The following is a 6273-nucleotide window of genomic DNA, read 5'->3' on the forward strand; positions in this document are numbered from 1 at the left end:
GTCAGCAACTCTTTATTTTGTCTCGTAGACACTGTGGGTATAGTTGTGCCTCGACAGCCATCTGAGGCCTAGGCTGATGCCCATGGGCTTCTCTGCTCCTTACTCTTGATATTTTCTTTTTTCGATTTTTGGGATGGAGTCTTGCTCTGTCAACCAGGCTGGCATGCAGTGGTAAGATCTTGGTTCACTGCAACCTCCGCCTCCCGGGTTCAAGCGATTCTCCTGCCTCAGCCTCCCGAGTAGCTGCAAGCACCACCATGCCTGGCTAATTTTTGTATTTTTAGTAGAGGCAGGGTTTCACCATGATGGTCAGGTTGGTCTCGAACTCCTGACCTCATGATCCACCCGCCTCGGCCTCCCAAAGCGCTGGGATTTCCAGTGTGAGCCATTGCGTCAGGCTCTGACTTTTTCTTAGATCAATGCACCACCCAGCACCCTGCTGGTCTCCTGAACTGGCTTATTCATTCATCCATTCATTAACTCCACCAATATTCATTGAGCACCCCGTGATGTGTGAGGTTTACTCTGAGGGGCTGGGGCTGTAGCAGTGAACAAGACCCCTGCCGTTAGGGACAAGAGAGATGGACGATAAACAAATGCGCAAATAAATCAACTAGTCTCAGATGTCGATAAATCCTTAGAGGTAAATTAAAGAGGGAAAAGGGCGGAGAGTCATGTGGCTGGACCTTCGCAACCATCACGAAGCTGGCTGAAGGGCCTTGCAGGCCAGGTAGGAGCTTTACCTTATCCTCAGGGCGAAGGGAAGTAACAGGTGGCTTTCAGCCAGAAGGTGGTTCCATCAGGTTTGTGGTTGGGAAAGGTCCCTCTGGCTTTTTTGTGGACAGTGGAATGGGGGCAGAAGAGTGGATTCCAGAGATCATGGGGGTACTATTTCAGTGGCCCAGGTAGGAGGTGAGGGCATCCTGAGAAAGGGTGGAGGCAGGGGCCACAGAGTGACAGGGATGGACGAATCCAAGGTCTTCAGGAAGAACAGTTCACGAGACCTGGCAAAAGATGGGTCAGGGGAGGAGGGAGAGGGTGGAGCCCAGGAGGTCGCCTGGGTCCTGGCTAGCTGGAGAGGGCGCCATTGAATGAGAAAACAACTCATGGAAGGGCCTAACTGTGGGGGAAGATCCCGCGATTGGTCTTGGTGAGTTAGTGCCTGGAGGCATCTGTGGAAATAGCAAGCTGGTGAAGGCAGAGGAGAATCAGGAAATGCAGATGGGGCAAGTGTGCGGGTTTGAGATATTTCAGGGGTGAACAGCATTGGACACTGGGAATGAGGAAGAGGCAAGTGACAAGGATGGACCCAGGTTTCCAGCTTGTGCCACCTAGAAAGAGGGTCTGCTGTTTTGTGGCTTGTATTTTCCCTGATTTATCATTTGCCTTTTACTTTTGTTTTGGGCGGGGTTAATTTAGCTCACTGTAAAAGAACAGTTTTCCTGCACATTTTATTAACACCAAAATTAAATGCATTTAGGGTCACAGAGATTTGGGGCCATACTAAACCGAAATTTAAAAAATGAAGTCCTTGGCTTGCCGTGGTGGCTCACACCTGTAATCCCAGCACTTTGGGAGGCCAAGGTGAGTGGATTGCTGGAGCCCAGGAGTTTGAGACCAGCCTGGGCAACAGGGCAAAACCCCATCTCTACAAAAAATTAGCCAGGCGTGGTGGTGGTGTGCTCCTGTAGTCCCAGCTACTCAGGAGGCTGAGATGGGAAGATGCCTGGAGCCCAGGAGGCGGAGGTTGCAGGGAGCCAAGATTCAGCCACTTCACTGCAGCCTGGGCAATAGAGCAAGATCCTGTCTCAAAAAATAAATAAATAAATAAAATAAAATAAAATAAAATATAAAATAAAATATTTCCTTCGTATCCTCAGAAACAATTCAAAGCCGTGTGTAAACCCAAAACTGAGTTCATCACTTCTAAGATCAGAAGAATTTGTGTCTGCTTATGATGAACTTACACACCATAATCTTCCTAAAATCATTGAATTCCAGGTGTGACTAAGAAAAGTTTCAGATTGCAAGTTGACACTGTTACCTGAAAGCTGCACACACCTGCTGAATCACTTTTTAAACAAGCATGAAAACAACAATTTCTCTTGTTCCCAGTACAGCTTTGAGCCACAAAAATTAATTACATCACCTAGGAAATTAGCCCTGTGTTTTGCATCCAAAGGTCAATGTTCAGACTGAGAAATGGTTTAGTGCTTCCAAACACAGGGCTCAGCATATAAATATTTATCACGCAGAGGACAGGAACTCATTGTACACGGCTTGTTTACCTTATCAGGCAGTTACCTGGGGCAAAAAGGCCACTGTCTGCTTCCTGTCCTAATTTCCCTTGCCCAAGACCTTGGGCAATTGTTTATTTGACAGAGTGTTCCGTCCCATTCCCTTTCTTCTGGGAATAAAGGCACAGGATACTAAACAAATAAATCACCTGGTCTGTGAACACCTGATTTCTGGAGAGGCTGAGACTTCTAGGTGTTTGCTAGAAAGATCCAATGACAGGAAAGAGAAAACAGCTGCTGCGTTCGCAAGAAAACGGAGGATGCATTTCTGCCCATGAATTTGGCTTGTTTGAGTTCGCGTTCCAAGTGCTCTGACTGGGCTTTATGGAATGTCCTGTCAGGTTTTTGATTGTGAAAATAAAGTAACAGAGACACAGGGGAACAGTAATCACAGACGCGATTTGTAGCAAAGACGCAGCCTTTCTTTTCATTCCTCTTCTCTATGTTTACAAATTGCGAATGTTAGGGAAACGTTGGCCAAGTTGGCTCTTCAACCTGACCACATATTTATTTTGGCCACTCTTAGCTTTTATTTCGAAAGGTCTCATACTCACCAGCTCAGGTGCTTGTTACATAAGAAAGCTTTGCCGGCGGAGTGCCAAAAATTCAGCTCAGCATTTTCTGCCTCCCTGCAGTGGTCCCAAGGAATGGATACCTCTGCAACCATCTGCAACATGGACCCTTGCAACAGAAATCTCAGGTTAGGTGACACTGACCAACATGCAGGGGAACTATGTCAACAAGCTAGTTTTCTTCTTTCCTTCCTTCCTTCTTTCCTTCCTTCCTTCCTTCCTTCCTTCCTTCCTTCCTTCCTTCCTTCCTTCCTTCCTTCCTTCCTTCCTTCCTCCTTCCCTTCTTCCCTCTCTCCCTCTCCTCACCCCCTTTTCTTTCTTTCTTTATTAATAGAGTAGGGGGTCTCACTATGTTGCCCAGGCTGGTCTCAAACCACTGGCCTCCAGTGATCCTCCCGCCTCAGCCTCCCAAAGCTCTGAGATTACAGGTGTGAGCTTTCAGGCCTGGCCCCAAACTAGTTTTCAAGGGTTTGTTTTCACATCCCTTGTATCTTGGTTCTCACCAGTCAATCATTACGTACTTTGCATGGACTTACTAGAATAGATTTTAAATCTCTTGTTTTAGCCACTTCTACTTGTAAAGCTACCAATCCTAGACGTTTACTTGCAACTCTGCATTCTTGTATTTTAATTTGCATTTGGTTTTGCACATATTTAATTTGCATTTAGTTTTGTGTATATTTAATTTGCATTCAGTTTTGCATATACTTAATTTGCATTCAGTTTTAGATTTAGTTTGATTGTTCATTTGCATCTCTCCTTTTTGAATTGCCTGCTGTTCTTTGCTCACTTTTTCTATTGTATTGTTATTAAGACTAGTCACATGCAGTAGTGAGAAAGAGGCAAAGAGTCTATCGGACTTTTAATATCACGTATACAGTGGATATTAGGAATATCAACACTTCCTTTTTTTTTTTTTTTGAGATAGAGTTTTGCTCTTGTTGCCCAAGCTGGAGTGCAACGGCGCGATCTTGGCTCACTGCAACCTCCGTCTCCTGGGTTTACGCCATTCTCCTACCTCAGCCTCCTAAGTAGCTGGGATTACAGGCGCCCGGCACCACACTCAAGCTAGTTTTTTGTATTTTTAGTAGAGACAGGGTTTCACCATGTTGACCAGGCTGGTCTCGAACTCCTCACCTCAATTGATCCTCCCACCTCAGCCTCCTAAAGTGCTGGGATTACAGGTGTGAGCTCCTGACCTCAGGTGATCCTCCTGCCTCAGCCTCCCAAATTGCTGGGATTACAGGCGTGAGCCACCGCACCCGGCAGCACTTCCTTTGTTATATAAAATCTCCAAATATCCACTGGGCACCTCTCTAATCCTAGGACTATGCACGGGTCCTTTTATTTGTTCTAAATGTAATCCTCCCAAGCTTCATGAGATAACCCTTCCGATTAACTTTCCAAAATTTGGTAAACAAATTCATATTAACATTCAGCAATCCCATGAAGGCAAGGCTTTGTTTTGTCTTGTCCATGGTTGAATTTCAGCACTAGATGTGTGTGGACCAAGTAGGTGTTTGATAAATATTTGTTTAATGAACAGAAGATCCATACAGGAATTTAGAAATTAGTATTCTCCCCTAAGCCATCTGCTTTCACTTTTTTTCTCTCTCTTTCTTTCCTTTCTTCCTTCCTTCCTTCTTCCCTCCCTCCCTCCCTCCTTCCTTCCTTCCTCTCTCTCTCTCTGTCTCTCTCTCTCTCTCTCTCTCTTTCTTCCTTGTTTTAAGACAGGGTCTTGTTGCTCTGTCCTACAGGCTGAAGTGCAGTGGCATGATCTCAGTTCATTGCAGCCTTAACCTCCTGGGCTCAAGCAATCTTCAACCTTAGCCTCCTGAGTAGCTGGGACCACAGGCACACGCCAGGATGCCAGGGATTTTTTTTTTTTTTTTTTTGAGAGACAGGGTCTCACTATGTTGCCCAGGCTGGTCTTGAACTTTTGGGTTTGAGAGATCCTCCTGCCTCAGCCTCCCAAAATGTTGGGATTACAGGTGCAAGCCACTCTGCTGGGCTGCCATCCTCTTTCAAAGCTTAAAAAAAAGAAAATCCTGGTGGGCGCGGTGGCTCACGCCTGTAATCCCAGCACTTTGGGAGGCTGAGGCGGGCGGGTCACGAGGTCAGGAGATCGAGACCTCCCTGGCTAACACGGTGAAATCCCGTCTCTACTAAAAATACAAAAATTAGCCGGGCGTGTTGGCGGGCACCTGTAGTTCCAGCTACTCGGGAGGCTGGGGCAGGAGAATGGCTTGAAACCGGGAGGCGGAGCTTGCAGTGAGCCGAGATCATGCCACTGCACTCCAGCCTGGGCGACAGAGCGAAACTCCATCTCAAAAAAAAAAAAAAAAAAAAAAAGAAAAGAAAATCCTAATCTTCTATTACACCCCAAAGTCAGGCTTTCATTCACATGATTATACTAATGTTTTTCTCTAAAATATTTTCTTGATATACAATAATTTAAAATGTGTGTGGGACAGGTGTGGTGGCTCATGCCTGTAATCCCAACACTTTGGAAGGCCAAGGCAGGCGGATCATTTGAAGTCAAGAGTTCAAGATCAGCCTGGACACTATAGTGAAACCCTATCTCTAGTAAAAATACAAAAAAAAAAAAAAAAAAATTAGCTGGGCATGGTGGCGGGCACCTACAATCCCAGCTACTCAGGAGGCTGAGGCAGGAGAATCACTTGAACCCAGGAGACGGAGGTTGCAGTGAGCTGAGATGGTGCCATTGCACTCCAGCCTGGGCAACAAGAATGAGACTCCATCTCAAAAATAAATAAATAAATAAATAAATAAATCTAAATATATGTATATCCCAGGGTGTATACGAAAGTGGAAAAATATTTTCAGCTTTCTTCTTATCCTTCTTCTTCCTCTTCTTCTTCTTCTTTTTTTTTTTTTTTTTTTTTTGAGACAGGATCTGTCTCTGTCACCCAGACTGGAGTGTGGTGGCACAATCAACCTCCCAGGCTCAAGTGATTCTCCCACCTCAGCTTCCAGAGTAGCTGGGACTACAGGTGTGAACCACCACTCCAGACCCCCAAATCCTCCTTGATGTATTTTGTGGGCTTTTGACCAGTGCAGTGTCTTCACTAGAATGTCTCACTCTAACTGCCTGAAAACGGACATAATTAGTTACCCTATTATAATGTGTGTTACAATGCTAACTTTCTCTACTTTACTAGCTTTCACTTGTCCACCCTGAAATGAGATTTGGGGGCTATGCAAACCCTGAACATGCAGGGAGTATGTGGTGTATCGCTTCTGTGGAATGAACTAAAGAATTCCTGGCTCTGGGAGGCCGAGATGGGCGGATCACGAGGTCAGGAGATCGAGACTATCCTGGCTAACATGGTGAAACCCCATCTCTACTAAAAATACAAAAAATTTGCTGGGCATGGTGGCGG

The sequence above is a fragment of the Papio anubis genome, chromosome 1 (genome assembly GCF_008728515.1).
Source record: "Papio anubis isolate 15944 chromosome 1, Panubis1.0, whole genome shotgun sequence".
Classification (NCBI taxonomy): domain Eukaryota; kingdom Metazoa; phylum Chordata; class Mammalia; order Primates; family Cercopithecidae; genus Papio; species Papio anubis.